The following is a 17,046-nucleotide window of genomic DNA, read 5'->3' as shown; positions in this document are numbered from 1 at the left end:
GATTCATTCGGCTAAAAATTCTTCAAGCCAGTGCCCCAGTATGGCCACACTAATGAGTGAAACAGCTAAAAGATGATAAATCAAAGATAGAAGTGAGGATCCTGGCCATGATATCTGTTGATCATAAGTTTGATTGACTAGGCCTAACCTGCTGCTAAATATCCCTACCACCACCACCACCACCGACGCCGCTGCTATCACCCTCACCACTAATACAAATTTGTTATTGTTGTCGTTGATAGATCCGAGGATACAAGAATCGGTGGAACGACAGACAATTTGGTTTGTGAAAGTTATGTTTACTTTTTATATTGATTTCAGAGTTGATTTCGCATTAACTTTCATCCTTCCAAAGGACAACAAAATAAATACCAGTAACATATCAGGGACCGAATCAATTCATCGTATGACACGCTGTATAATGCAACTAACAGACGAGCAACGAGTAGCAACATTACATTCAGCATCGATAGCAGCGGCATCTGTTGTTCAATAGACAAAGCGTAGCAGAAGTGGCGGTAAAACGGCATCTACAGCAGCAACGGAAAATATAGCAGCAGCAGCAACAGAAAGCTTCTGCAGCAGAAATAGTAGCATCCAAAACAGCAGCAGTAGCATAATAAACTGCAGCAGCAACGAAAACTGCGATATCAGCACCAAAAATTGCAGCCTCAGCACCATAAATAGCAGCAGATTAAACCAAAACAATAGAAATTGCAGCTAAACACTGACGACAAATGTTCATGAATCAACGAAGGGACCTGTACGTGGTCGCTCAACTTCCTAGAAATAGCAACGAACTCTACTTGAAATCACTCCGTATTGTTTTCTTAAAAAGGAGTACGCAATACACAATGCATTAACCCCGTGAAAACAAAAGTACTGGATGGTAATGGGTGAATTATTTTTGATCAAGAGCAATAGTAACATCAACAATAGTTGTGATAGCAACAAAACTTTAACAACAGCAAGTGCTGCAGTTGCTGTAACAAGTTCAAAATGAACCTCTTCCTGGTCGCTAGCTATGCTCGAAATAGCAGCAAAATCTATCAGAAATCTTACCCCAACCTTTTAAGGAACGCACTGAAAAATATAGTTGTAGGCACACTGCACATAGGAAATAAAAGACGAGCATGAGCTGGAGTTAAACAAATCAATACAAATCAATGACAAATTCGCTCTGTGGTGTTTCGTCCTGCTAGTAATAATAAATATCTCTCAAATCTTTCTGGCATGTTAAAGACAAAAAAAAGAACAGGACATATTGGATACTGTAGTTCCAATTAAATGTTTAAAGAAAAGATGGTCTGGACATGGTAGGAACACCTTTTTTTTCATAGGTACACTGCATCTGAACTAATTTAGGTCGAAACAACTTTAACAACTGCAATAACAACGTCAAGACGCCAACGACTCTCTACGTGGTAATTCGACCTGCTCGTAATGGCAGCCAAACCTTCCGAATTCAGAAACGTAGCCTTTTTTCCCTACGAGCTTATCAGAAGAGGAAGAGGAGCGTTCGTGACCATTTATAAGGGATTCTTTTCGAAAAAGGTCAAAAAGAGAGAAAAGCAGGATACGTGGCTCGACTGATGTCAGCTGAACGGGCTCTGCTAAAAGTAACTTAAGGTCGAAGTTAGAAATCCAGATGAATCTGAAATCCGGCAGAAATATTTAGGTATGATATGCCTTTGATCTTGGACTTGCGACATCAGGTTTGATCGGGAAGTAAACAGTGAAAAGTGACAGTTGTTGCACTAACCGATATTGTTGTTGCTCTTCCACCTGTTTGTATATTGTTTGTGAAAATGAAGGAAGTGAAGCGGAGTACATGGCACGTTATGAAAAGAAAGCAACATGGGACAGTGTTGGTCTTATGCTTTAGCGACGAGAAAGCTACGAAAATTGTCGAGCATGCTCTTCCGATGAGAGTTTATTACTGCTGTCCTGAACGAGGCAGGGGATAACTGTGATACCTCACAAGGAGTATGAGGAGACTGTCAACTCGATTTCAACATCCTACTAGAACTGGTGGGAACGCAGAATGGAAGTGCAGAGACTCAACCTTAAAAGTATGCGATAGATCACTAACATTATTTGGAGAGAAAGGATAAGTGTTTCTGTTGTGCCTGTAATTCAAAGGGTCCTGCTACATCTTCTGTTGTTGCTACTGTTGTGTTGGCTGCACATTCGGGTTTACTTTATTTTATCCCCTTGTGGTTGGTGCTACTGAAACAGGAAGTAAGAGTCAGAGAAAGTTGTGGTGAAAGAGTGAAACAGGGTCGCTACCACCCTCAGCCGGAGCCTCGTGGAGCTTTAGGTGTTTTCGCCCAATAAACACACACAACGCCCGGTCTAGGAATCGAAACCGCGATCCTCCGACCGCGAGTCCGCTGCCCTAACCACTGGGCCATTGCGCCTCCACGACCTGCATAGTTAATATTAATAAAATGTAAGGCGGTGTGCTGGCAGAATCGTTAGCACGCCGGACTAAGCGCTCGGCAGCATTTCGTCCGTCTTTACAATCTGAGTTCAAATTCTGCTGAGATCGACTAATAAGTACCAATTGAGCACTGGAGTCGATTTAATTGACTTATCTCCTCCTCCGAATTTGCGGGCTTTGTACCGAAATTTGAAATCAATATTCGTAGAACGATGATTGCATCGTTCACGGCATGGAAGAAAACGATAAGAAAAGGAACTTGTCAGCAGGTTAGAAGAGCAATGCGCTTAGCGGCAAAAATGGCGCTCGATGGTTTCTCTGATTCGGTGTAAGAAGGTTGTGTAGTGAGAGCTAACGCTCGTGCTATTTCATATGAGATAACGAAAGCCGTTTAGTGGATCCCGGTTTGTAGAGATGCGATGATGTGATAGTAAAAACACAATCCGGACCATGGCGGGGTGCTTTCTATTCGAATCCTCGCAGATGTGTTTATTCTTCCTACAGCATTTGGACCAGCTGTTTGGCTGTAGTGATGACCTCAAGATGGCGGAACTCAGTGCTCGCTTGCCGTAGCCTGAAGTTTTCAACTGAAAGAGGAGAATCTTTAGTGAAGCATTCCCCCCCCCCTATTTACTGCATCACGTATGTTCGGTATTAACAAGGGATGAGCCATAAAGAAAGTCAGTCCATTTCTGAATCATAAAAGCTGGAGCTTATCTCTACTTTCCAGATTATGAATTGATTAGAGCCCATATTCTTTCTTGGATATGACCCTGGCCTATCGCATATGGCTTTTCTCCAAGGAATAACATAATAAATGCGATACTGAAAGAGAATCACGTTTCAAATCGACAGAGATGCTGAAGTGGTAACTGTAGACGTCTATACACGGATAGAGCCACTCGAAAAGCTAAATAACAGCTACAAGAATAACAATAGTAACCGTAATATCAACATCAATAAGGATAGGATAACCAAAAACGGCAGCAAAAGCAGTAACATAATTATTCACCACTTCATCAACAACAGCAATAACAAGAGAATCATCACCATCAGTATTATCGTAACTATCAACAGTACCAGCTCAACAACAATAACAACGGCAATAGTAGAAATGTTGTAATAACAGATACAACGGCAGAAAAGTAACTTATGACAGCGTGAGTTAACAACAACAACAATAATACAGTAACGACAACTGTAGCGACAATAATTCTGGCAACAGAGCGCCAACAGCAGAAGCAACAAGAAAAAATAAACGAACAAACAGGAGCAGAAACAACTATATGGTTGCAACAGCAGCAACACAGCTGCAACAACTACTGCGGCAGCAGCAGCAACAGAAGTGGTCATCTAAGTAGCACCCCATCTTGCTACTAATAACAAATATTTAGTATACAAGCATTTTTAAAGAAAAGACTGCAACTGTGCACATGTATATAACCACTTGCATCTTTCATTGAAATATAACCTGATAAGTGCCATGCACGAAACATGCGGCCCAAATGTCACATTTTAACTTCTGATGATGAATAACAATGGTTTCAAATTTTGGTACAACGCCAGCGACTTTAGGAGGAGGGGTTAATCGATAGCTCGATCCCAACGCTCGACCAGTTCATATTTAATCGACTCAGAAAAACTGAAAGGCAAAGTCGACCACTTCAGGAGTTTTTATCTTAGAACGTTAAGAGTCTGAGCAAGTGCTACTATGCATTTTGTGTGATGTGTTAATCATTCTGCAATCTCGCCGACTTTGTAGTAGTTGTTACCAGGGGTTTATAATCTAGTAGAAGCGTTAGAGTGTCGGATAAAATGACATGCGATATTTGTTTCGACTTCTTCCATTCTGAGTTCAAATCCCACCAAGCCCCGCTATGCCTTTCATCCATTAATAGTAATTACAATACATCTGAATTACATCTAAAGTATTAGGCTCAATGGTACCGACGACCTACTTCTCTAAAATTTCTGGCTTTGTGCTTATATCAAAACCCCTTATTTTGGCTACCGAATAACTCCAAGTTAGGTCTGTTTTATAAGTTCATAATTAAAAGATTTCCAGGGTTGACCTTCCTGTCATTCTTCCAGACTTAGTACATCTACCAGTCAATTATATATCGTTCCTATTTTTCTTATGAAGGCAGGATGTGATTTAAGATAGATTTGGTAGCTGTACCTTGCAGGTTGGTGGAGCAAATAGATGCACCCCAGCGCGGTGACAAGAAAAAAAGTAATCAAATATTCATTCTTGAACTATCGGTTTTGAAAGTTTCATTGATTAAAAAAAAAAAATTAAGTATATAAATAAAATTTGAAACTATGACAATACTATAAAAATATAATAATGAAAATATCGAAATTCTGAATAAATAGTATACATAAATAAATAGACCAGATTGCATAAAATAAATAAATAAAATAAAAATGAACAAAAGAATTGCTTTGATATTCATTTCTGACGAGGACTAGATCTTAAGAAAGATAAAAATCATTGAAACAGACGACAGACGTAAATACAGCTGTTTACGTGCTTTTATTCACAACAGATTTTATTTTGTAATAAAAAATAGTAACGTTTTTTTTTTCGATAATACATTATACTGTAATCTATATACTATATAATGGGTTAAGTGAGTATAACTTTATATATATATTTATATATATGTATATATAGCCTTTTATGTCTATTTGTATTCATATGTCTACGTTTACATATACATGATCACAAATATTTATATTTGAAAGCACATACCAAATTGAAAAATACGCACGCACACATACATTTATCTCTCTCTATCTGTATACGTATACGCACACGAACACACGCAAACCTACTGGCATAGTCGTCATAAACAAGGGCGTATGACCTTGCTGCATGCTTCCGCTACTTGTTTACACCGCATTGGTGTCGCAGAGCAAATCAAAATGTCCTCTATGTCCCTCTCACGATATTGACCCAGCAGAACATGGAAGAAGTTCAACTGAAAGTTGAGCGGGTTGTACATGCATTAAAGCTGGTAGATATATTCAGCCGAGTAAATTGGAGCAACGTATTATTTAGTGCCTTGCTTAAGGACACAACGATTGGCCCGGTTGAGGAACCGTACGCACAACCATACGATCGTGTATCACACACACACACGGACACACACATTTAACGGGTGTAGGGAGAGGTCTTGACAGATGATGCAAATCAGACGGGTAATCTATTACCATAGCACAGAATGCAGTGATGACTAGGGAGTTTGCTGATGTTTGGAAACTCCAATTGTGTCCAAACATGAATGAAACCTTAAGTGTAGTTTAAAATCACAAGAAAAACAGACGAGTGAGTTATCTGTTAGCGCTACAATTGTTTCATTATAAGATAAAGCCAAAGCAACACCATTCTCCGCGAAGGTTTGGGAATTAAAGGACAAACTATCGATTTTTATTTAGTATGGGGAATCACTAGATACATTAATCCTTATGTTAGTGATAGGTATTGTGGCAATCTCCGCTGTTTCGAGTTGCTGGGAATCTGAAAATATGCGGGAGATGCTATTAATAGATCTGATTAAAGATCAAATGTCCACATTTTATCTGTAGATCTTTTTAAAACTTTAAACCTATTCTATAAGTCGGGTGGTAGATACGTATCTATAACCATAGAATATAGACCTCATGGATTATATTTAGGTAGCCTATCCTAAAACTTATCACTAATTACAGGATTATATTTAAGCTACTTTTGAGTACCCTTAGTTTTAAAGACGTACACTGATGATTGTAATTTTATATAATTTACAATCTAATGACTTTAATCAATTTCCTTCTAATTTTGAGTGGTATCTTTATAATATTTGCTTCATCCTGCCTGGTTATGGTCTTTATAATTCTGTATAAACCTTATAAATTCTTTGAATAATTTCTTAATACTCCTCAATATTTTGAATTAGTATTAACAGCGATCTGTTCAATTTATCTAATCTAAATGTGACAATATTGCGTGATAGAAATGTTGGGATTTATGGCTTTTCGTCTTTTATTGAATGCGGCTATCGGTTCTGTTTTGTCCTTTCGTATTAATTCTAGCTGTTGTGACTCCTATCTTCATAACGCCAGTATAACTGCTCTCTCTCCCTCTCTCTCCCTCTCCCTCAGGCGGCGAGCTGGCAGAATTGTTAGCAAGCCAAGCAACATGCTCGTCGACATTTTGACCGTTTTTACGTTCTGAGTTCAAATTCCACCAAGGTTGGCTTTACCTTTCATCTTTTCGGGGTCAATAGGATAAGTACCAATCGAATACTGGAGTCAACTTAATCGGCTTAAGCCCTCCCCGAAATTGCTGGGCTGGTGCTAAAATTTGAAACTAATATAATTGATCTCTCTAAATTTCAATATTTAACCGACGCATTTTTATCTGTTAATACCGATTATTGCCTACACTACTTTCATTAGTCTAGTGTACACATTCACTCGTTTATGTCAACATTGTCGATTACATTTTTCCCATTATGTTTCTATTTAAATATTATATGTTAAAGAAACTGACACTAATTATTGCTATCTCTATATATTAATTATTTCCATTCCCTTTCTTTTCTTGTATTTTCATCTCCCTCTCCTCTCAAATTTCGCTGAGACCTTTGCTACTTTCTTTTTTTCTCATTAACTATTTTCCCTGAGTAATAATTAGCTGAATTTCCCTTAATCAAAGCTAATATTCTATTAGTTCTGCAATAATTAATCGGTGCACCTTAATCAATCTGAATTAAATAAGCGACTAAGTAACGTTTGAATTTATGAACAATATTACCCATTTGATGTACTAAACGATATAACTCGGAAATCGCGATACACAGATATTGTTTTAAGATTTTGTCCAAAACGTCAGGGAGGTCGCTGGTAATTTTACTCTTTTTACTGGATCGCAACGCGCGTTTCCACAAATCACGTATTTCTTGGAAGATTACAGCACGATCCATAATATCCAGGGATATTAGGTGGATCTTAGTTCATGCGTTCATTTCATCAGGGGATATGGTATTAATTTTGGAAGCAACGAATATATAACTGAAATACGTTTATCAATTTTCATCAACCAAAAGGTTCTTTGGGCCATGTGGACTGTTCTATGAATAGAAAGTATAATGTATATATATACACGCAATTATATGAGAGTTATTGGTATTCAGAAGACCCAAGATGGCAGGTAAGGCTATGTAAGTGCCACGGGAAGACCGAAGTTAGATTCTCGGTTCGATAACAATATCAGTGAGAAGTCTAGTTTGGATTTTGTGTGAGCATGTATATGTTAAACAAAATGAGACAACAAAGTCAAGGCTGTGTGGAACTTGTAGGATATTTATAAAGAGAAAGGTAGTCTTACAGCTGTTTCTAGGATATTAGAGGATATCTGTTCATCGGAGTCGATATGAGAGTTAACTAGAAGGAAATAGTAGAGTTCAATGTGAGGAGTTATTTTGGAAAAGGATGGATATAAGAAGTATAAAGGGATATATATATGTGTGTGTGTATGCGTGTTAATAAAAAAAAGGAGGAAAAACACAAGAAAAAAACAACTCGAGAAAAATAAACAACAACGCAAAGTATTAGCAGACGCTCGGGGAAGGAAAAAAAAATGTAGTTTTACGTTTCGAGCAAAGCTCTTCGTTAGAAACATTAGACGGAGGAAAGTACAAAAGAAAAAGAAGGAAGGAAAAATCGCCAACGATCCACATGTGGTTACATTTTGAAATATATATATAAACATAATAGAATGATCAGTCACTGTGGACCTCAGTTATATGGGGTGGAAGGCATGTTTCTGCTTTGGTGCCACGAAACTGTAACGAAGACCTTGAAATAAAATCACGAAGATACCCACCATAGATAGATCCAAAACCTAAAGAATTCAAAACGGAGCTTCTGGATATAATATTGACCAGTACGTTCTGTAAATCCTCAACTTCTTTTGAAGGGTAACTCAAAGCAGATAGCATAAAACAAAAACCATAGAAAGCTGTTATTCTCAGACAAATCTAAGAACTTTTATGAAGTAGATGATAGGTTATATGGACAGCTCCTAAATAATAGCATTACACAAAATTATATGAAAGCAAGCCAGAAGCATATAATGATACAATACTGCATAAAACATAGCTTTAATGACAGAGTAGAGACACTAGCAAAGCATAATGCTCTTATCGTGATCAGGGATCACAAGAATAATTTTGCGTCTAAATGTAAATCTAGGTTAATAAATCATAATTTGATATACTGTCTATTTATTCCTTCATATCTCTTTATTTCTTTCTTATTTTATTCCTTACTCTTTCCATCTTAAATGTAATGGCAAACCAGCTGTATAATGAATATAATAATAGTTTAACGCTGAAAGGAAGAATAAGGAATAAAGTGTTCTAAGTTACGTACAATGATCCTTTGCTTTTTTTTGTTATTAAGGAAAAGCAAAGAGAAGAAAGAATAGAAGAAACGGACAGTGTGTTCTGTGGAACGCTATTACCGATTTAGGCTGGATATATGGCATTATGTGGAACCCGACATCGAGGACGTTGTTGTTCCCAAAGATGTCAAATAAATAAAATAAAAGAAACAAAATTCATTTCTAACGACAGAATCAGTATTAGTTCAAAATAACATTCCGTATAGCTTACTTATCGTGGCTACAAATATGACAGTTTGGGGAATCTCTACAGTTTTGTGGATTTCCACGTTAAATATGATATATTTGAACTAATAAGTATAATGTATGTTGAACTAATAATAATAATTGTTTTACCCAGCCCGCAGGCTACTTGCGACACCAGTGATATGTTAATCACTTTTTTCTCTATCAATTGAAGCTAAATTTGTTTAAGAAATTGGTTGTTTGTGGATACGTGCTACTGATGATGCGCAAAGAAGAAATCAGGATTTAGCAATTCTACCACCGCTACTGTACGCTTTTCATCTGCTGCCCACACACCTCTGTGATGTCTATACGAGATGCTGACTAGAGACTAATACTGCAGTTTTGTAGCTTTTTAGAGTACATCAGCATTAAGATATACAGAAATTTATAAAAAATAGAAAAATTTCTTTCTAATGATTATCGGATCTAGTTGTCTGCGAAAGAAGTGCAATATATACATCATCTATTTTAAATTGACATTTGTAGGAAAAATCTATGTAGACGGCACAATTAATACAGTTCACGTCCAACTTCCCAGGGAAATATATTTAGTGTTTTGTTATCAGAGTTATTTTAGAATTAGCTTTAAGATAGAACAGCCAATCATAATGGCAGAAGGAGGGGAATATGTAATGTTATTAGCTGACAGTTTAATATAAAATTGATAGGAGAAAAAATCCGACATTTTGTTGTGAACTTTCTTTTGTTATGTTTATTGCTTTGTTCCCGGGTCATCGTTGATCAAATCAAATTGACCTATGAGCCAAGACTCTTCATCTAGAAGCGTCACACCGTTCTACATATCCTGTACTACTTTATGCAATATTCGCTATTTTAAGCATTTGATATCTTATTTTCTATATGATATGCTTGCTACATCATTTAATATAATTTTTTTTCGTTCTCGAGCAATGCCAAGCTAATAAGGGCAGGTTTCCCGGTTTCAGTAGACGGGACGCCAATCTGTCGCAGGATTACTCATTTTCCTCAGCTGAGTGGACTGGAGCAACGTGAAATGAAGTCCTTTGCTCAAAAACACAACGTATCACCCGGTTCAGGAATCGAAACCACAATCTTACGCTCATGAGTTCAAGACCACTAAGCCTTGCGCCTCCACTCGTTAATATCATACCTACATAAATTTTATCACCTATGTTAGATATATTTTTGTTGTCTGTTTTTTTCTCCTCCAGACTCCATGTTTCTATACATGAATGCGTTACTTCTTTTCTTTTATACTTCTATATATTCCATAGATTCTTTTGAGCCATCTATGACTGTCACTCCACCTGCTTGAAATAAAGTATACTACCTCACGCGTTATATACTAACTCGAGAAACGGAAAGCCTTCGTTTGACAAATATCTCTTAACACTTGTTTCATTCATATTAACATCTGCGTAATTTTAACCTTGCTGAGAATAAGAACCATATTTTTTAAGTCTTCACATAGTAGTGGCTCTGAGAAGTAGAGGTCAGCAACCTCAACTATCAAATTTTATCGTAGAAAGACCTGCTAGTTCAAGAGAAGTTAGCTTGAAGCTATGAATATTTTTTGGCATCCAAGAATCGCATTAACGGAGACAATAAATTACGAAGTAAGAAAAAAAATCCAAACTAACGAACCAACTTAACCGTTTATATCCAAGTGGACGCAGCTATAAATATTAACGCGGATTAAAAAAAAAAAAATGTTTTCGCAGTTCAAAATGTAAATAGGTTTGCTTGATGAGAGAGAGCGGGGAGAAAGTGTAATGGAGAGCGAGGGGGAGAAAAAGAAATGTAGATACAAAGATAGATAGAGACCGAGGGTTACATTAGTCGAAACGGTTTGCACGTCTATAGATACAAAAAATTCCTGGTTCAAATCCCTGCTTATAGCATTCATATATAACCTTTTTATCCATTCAAAATCCACTTTTTTTCTTTCTTTTAAAGCAATATATGTTTACAACAGTATGCATTTGTGAAAAACAAGACATTGTCTTTTAGCTTCGATGATATTTGAAACCCGTATACAAACTTTCCGATAATAGGAAATTTATTTGTACTCAAGCGTATTTCATAGAATATATATATAGATAATCATGTGTGTGTACGACTATGTATTTATATATACATATGAGTAGATTTGCATATATCCCTAGTTGTGTTTGAACGTACAATGCATATATAAACAGACACACACAAATGTGTGTGTGAATATATATACATTCACACAAATGTGTGTGCTTATATACATATATATACACACACAAATGTGTGTTTATGTATGTATATATATATACAAACACACACATATACATATATATGTGTATTTACTAACTTAGAATATTCCTATATGGCAATACGCATATATATATATATATATATATATATATATATATAATAAGGGTTAAACGCAAAGCCTAATCTGAAGAATTTCTTCTGTGACACGAACAAAGTGTTCCAAGATAAGACGTGGTATGCAAATAGGATCAATCTGTAATCAAGTCACCTGTATATACAATGCAACTGGCGCCATTGTAGGAACAAGCACGTCTGTATGTAGTCTCTGTGAGAAATAGCTAAACTTCAAAATAACTAATATAGCCATAGATTCTTTTTAAAAACGCATTTGGTAATAACCTATCTGATTTGGTGTAGGTCAACTCCGACCATAAACTAAAAAAAAACAACCACCTAATGTGGTGCTGTATCATGGCCACAGTTCACTGACTGAAACAAGTCAATAATATAATATCAAAGTTGCCAAGAAGGTCCTTGTTTGGTTGAAAAAAGAAACGCTATGTGTTTAGGATAATGCAATTCTGCAAACAGGCTCTTAACCAAAAAAGTGGACGATCATGGTTTGAACAGCTCCCTCTATATCTCCGTTCAATAAACCAACATTACTGAATCAGCAACGAAAACCAGTGGAGAAACAGGGAGAATCCATTCATCTGCTAAGAATACTAGTCACTTTATTAGCTTTGATATTAAAGTGGTTAGAATATACGGTGTAAGTCAAAAGTCAGGTACCAAAATTAAAATGAAATGCGGGGAAACCTCTCCCGTATCTTTTTTCCTCATAATCTACAATTTCAGAAAACCTACGCAGCCGGAGAAATTGCATATTTTGGCACACTAACTAATTTTCGATTATTCTGTAGGTACGCTTCACACACTCGCGCGCGCGCATAAATATATTCTTTTATTCATTTACTTGTTTAAGTAATTTGATTGCTGGTCGAAGAAAACAACCCCAGGACCTATTCTTTGTAAGCCTAGTACATATTCTGTCAATCTTTGGCCGAACCGCTAGGCTCTGTTTATCTCAACATCAGTGTGAGAGATAAACACTGACACACACACACACACACACATTTATATATATGTGTGACGGCGTCTTTCAGTTTCCGTCTACCAAATCCATTGACAAGGCTTCGGTCGGCCCGAGGGTGTAGTAGAAGACACTTGCCCAAGGTACCACTCAGTGGGACTGAACCAGGAACCATGTGGTTGGGAAGCAGGCTTATTTCCACACAGCCACGCCAGCGCCTACACACACACAGTTTGAGAGACAGAGAGACATACCGGTCATCGCTGGAACATGTCCGAGAACATATCATGACCATGCTGACTGATCGAACTGTGAATAAGGGGCACCGTGCAAAACCCATTGCAATCATAATAGATGTCTAATATTCACTCTCCACTGCATTTTTTGTTGTTGCTAATATGTGGTGTGTATGCACAAATCCACAAAAAATTCTGAAGTTTCGGTAGATAAAAGGAATGAAGTAAAAAAAAAATTCATATAAATTATTGCGTATACACATGCACACAAATCTCAGACAATAAATAATTGGGAAATTAAATATTTATAGCTGCATAGATATAAGCCATTATTTACACTTCCCACAAAGACTAACATGAATTTGCTCTTAATAGTTTCTTAAGCAGAATTCGAATTCTGACGTGAGTATGGATGATGTCTAGAAGTTTGAGAAAATTTTGTATGATTAAATGATTTATATCCGTAAAGTTCCAAATATATTTTGATACACAAAAATATAAAGTATTCGTATGAACTTTAGTGTGTGTCTAGATAACAAAGAACAGCTGTAAAAGAATATATGTATGGCTATAGAAACTTTCGCCAATATTACTGACGTGCTTCTACACACTTTTCTCTATTATTGTTTTTAGTCTGTGTACTATGCTTTTAATCCTATCTTTTTCGGATCATTTTCATTTTCTTTCAATGACAAATTGTAATCTGAAAAATTTCAAATAATATGCTTTTGATATGGTTTTGCGTGCTGGTGACAAATATCGCGTTCATTATTTTGGATAATTTATAATGAAGTTAGAAGCATTTAAAGTTTGATATTTTTTGCTAATAGATTGTAAACCGCTTACCTTACACTGGAAATAGAAACTCCTTGTTTTCATAACAACTCCGCTTCATTAATCATTTTTGAAGGATGTTGAGAGTCTATGTCTGTTAGAAGAGGCACATGTTTGGAAGGGCGAACCCTTCCGTTCAGAAGTATTATTTTGTTTATCTACTACTTGCTCAGAGTTGACAACAACTAGGTTTTCTAAGGATATGAACTAGGGACTTGTGCGACTGCAGCAGTAGATTATAAAAATATTTACGGGAGGTCTACGCATCCGATTTACTCCGCAATCCAATGAAGACTGGTGGTTCCAGTGGAATTGCTGAAATAGACGAAACAATCTGTTTGAGAAGAAAGTACAACCGGGGCCAAAAGCTACTACCCGAACAGTGAGTTTTTGGCAGTGTACGTCGCAAAACTCGAGAAGTTATTTTCGCCGTACATTCCTGAGATCGTAAAATGCTCAAAGATTGCATTCGCCATTCAGTCCTGTTAGGAAGAGCTATTTAAAGTGACTTGTGGCGTGCATATTTACATATTACTGAGACACCAGGGTACTAATTTCGCCATAGAGCGTTGAGTTTATAAACTCGCAAGTCGGAACCCATATTCAACATGTACAAAGGAGTTGGGTTTGTCTTAAGCGAGGGAATAAACGGTGTTGTGACGCTCACCGTTCTACTGTGGACTTGTATCACCGCTATATTGTTTTATTTAATCATTTTTCTTTTATTGACAGCCTATATGTTTTCGTTTCATTTAGGCTATTATTTCTAGCTGAGGTTCGAACATAAAACCCGTGACTGTGAAAATATTATAATTTATATTCTAATTACACGTTCGGAGTTAAAATCCCGCCGAGGTCGACTTTGTCTTTTATCTTTACGGGGTCGATAAAATTAGTACTAGTTACGCACGGGCGGTAAAATAATCGACTTATCCCCTCCCTCAAAATTTCAGAACGTGTGCCTATTATAGAGAGGATTATTAATATTCTAAATGTATATAAATATGTCTTCAGGTCGCTGGAAAAAAAAATATTTCATCATTGTTTGCTTTCATTAAATTCTTTTTTAAAAGCATCCATTTAATTTCTACAGTTCCCTTCTTGTCTTCATTCTCAACGACACTGTTGCCATAAAGACAGTTTCGACTTCCGCTTGTGAAGACACTAGATTCATTTCATTAGCAAAACATATATACTACTTTCAATGTTCCTATCTTGTTTGTTATTCATTTTTCAAACTAACGAATGCGATATTTGTCATCAACATGCAAAACTATATCTGTGTGGAAAAGTTTAAAGCAATCCTTTGAGAACTGAAACATCTTCAAATGGGTGGAAGAAACGAAAAAAAAAAAAAAAATCAGCTTTCTTTGCTGTCTTTTTTTAATTGACTTGTATGTTTGCTCTCAGGCAAATTTTTCAAACAACTTGTGGTACAGAGACCACTAAATAATAAGCTCATTATTATAAATCCTATACAAAATAACACCACTTTATAGCTTCTTAAAAAAAGAGATTGGCAAATGTTTTCGAATTTACATTCTAAAACATTTCTTTCACAAAATATTCTTTTAATAAAACATTGCTTTAACTAAATATTCTTTTCACTACATATACCTAGAAATTAAGAATTTATAAGAGGATAAGTATTTATAAGTGATATTTATAACATACCTAAAAGAAACAACCTAAAGACGCTTTTCTCGTGCCGCAATGTTGTAAAATTAAAACTAAAAGTAAACAAAATAGTTATTAAAAATTTCAAATAAGTAAAGTCTTATTTGAAGCTAAAATTTATAATTGAAGTCGAATTCCAAATACAGGAAAATAAAGAAAATCAGAAATAATATATGTTGCATACTAACCTTTTGCAAAGTGAAAATAATAAACCATTAGCGGCGACTTTTCGCAGTTTCAAGTTCTGCTGTGGATAAATATTTCCTGATAAGTGAAGAAACATTTTTAAAGATACAGAAAATATTTGAAGCTAAGCTATTGTTATTTTTGCAGATTCTCTTCAAAGATGAGGTAAATAAACTCCTTCCCCCAATTTACAAACTCAAACAACCAATGAAATTTCTTGTTTCAATGAATAATATTTCGCTAGATATAAATTAAACTCGTCGCTCGAACATTACACCGTTCTTTCTCTCTTACCTCAATACAGCCAGAGTTCTAATCGCATTTAGATTAGGATGGTATGGATATTTTAGTATTAGGAAGTGATCCAAGAAAGTTAACAGGGTACATAAATATGTAAATTTCAGGAGAAAATCGAAAGAAGAATTGGCGGATGAGTTGAAAGGTGTGTGTGTACATACACATATACACAAATGCTAACAGGCACACATGTATAATTATTTGTACCCACACAGGCTAATTTTCATTGGGCTTAATATTTGCAATGACATTTGAAGGCATCCATTCATGAGTAAAATGCTTACTGATGTACACCTGTCTCCAGAAGTCTTAACGTTGTTTTTATTGAAATCTAGGTGGAAAGGAAAACCATTATTGGGCTGCACCAGCAGAACATGAGATAGATACCTTTTTTTTTATTTTTATTTAAGTGCGACATTCATGTTCCGATTTCAAATAACTAAGATACATTTTGCTTTTCATTTGCCTAAGTTTGACGAAGTAAGACCAATAATGTACCGCTATCGCTAAAACAGTCGCTAATATTCTGAACAGGTGTGTATTTGTGCGCTTGTCATGTGCATAAGGGTCATATCTACAAACAAACCCATTATCCAGATTTAAACTCGGAACGCTAAATGAAGCAACTAAATCAACAAGTTATTTGCTTGGTGTGAACAGATTGAACGCAGTCAACCGTACTCACGAGAGAAACGAATTTTAAGGACATTAAAAATGAATGAATAAAAACTACAAATAAAACCTGTAAATCATGAAATCAAAACCGCGGATGTAAATTAATGTACTCATCCGTACATTTATTGATGACTAAATATGTATGAATATATTCCACTTACCATCTGCAGCTCTTACGATACATATGATATAACGCATTACTGGTATTCCTTGTGTGTGTGTGTGTGTGCGTTTTATACGTGAGTGCGCGTAAATTTGCAGGCGTGAATATGCACTTGGCAATATTGCACTATTAACAGAAGATATCTGAGTGTTATAAACAACACAAACACAATATATTAACACACATACAGGCACACGCGCACGCACACAGGCACACATAGAGAGGCACACACATACACACACACACACCATACATAGACAAGCAGATATATAACTTTATACTTGGATAAAAACATACACGTATAGGCATATATATATATATATATATATATATATATATACATGGTGTGTCAGTGAAATATATCCATATAACCATACATCTATCTATCTATCTATCTATCTATCTATCTATATATCTATCTATCTATCTATCTATCTATCTATTTGTAAACATAGATATACATGTATACATATTTACCTGCAGGTAAATGTGTATATATGTATGTATATAAATATGTGGGAGGCGCAATGGCCC

The 17,046-nt window shown here is 35.9% G+C and overlaps 1 protein-coding gene across 1 annotated transcript in view; it reads right to left on the bottom strand.

The window, feature by feature from the left end:
- The window catches only part of LOC106868552 (G-protein coupled receptor dmsr-1), a 184,783-nt gene extending 169,058 nt beyond the window's left edge, over positions 1-15,725 (bottom strand). The window contains exons 1-2 of the mRNA XM_052972867.1: positions 15,380-15,725; positions 13,527-13,829 (exon numbers count right to left, since the gene is read on the bottom strand). The gene's annotated coding sequence lies outside the window, so the exon portion shown is untranslated. The remainder of the gene's footprint in view (positions 1-13,526; positions 13,830-15,379) is intronic.
- Between the last annotated feature and the right edge of the window lie 1,321 nt (positions 15,726-17,046).

Source organism: Octopus bimaculoides, chromosome 14, assembly GCF_001194135.2.
Source record: "Octopus bimaculoides isolate UCB-OBI-ISO-001 chromosome 14, ASM119413v2, whole genome shotgun sequence".
NCBI classification, from domain to species: domain Eukaryota; kingdom Metazoa; phylum Mollusca; class Cephalopoda; order Octopoda; family Octopodidae; genus Octopus; species Octopus bimaculoides.
This window is presented reverse-complemented; position numbering and strand designations above follow the sequence as displayed.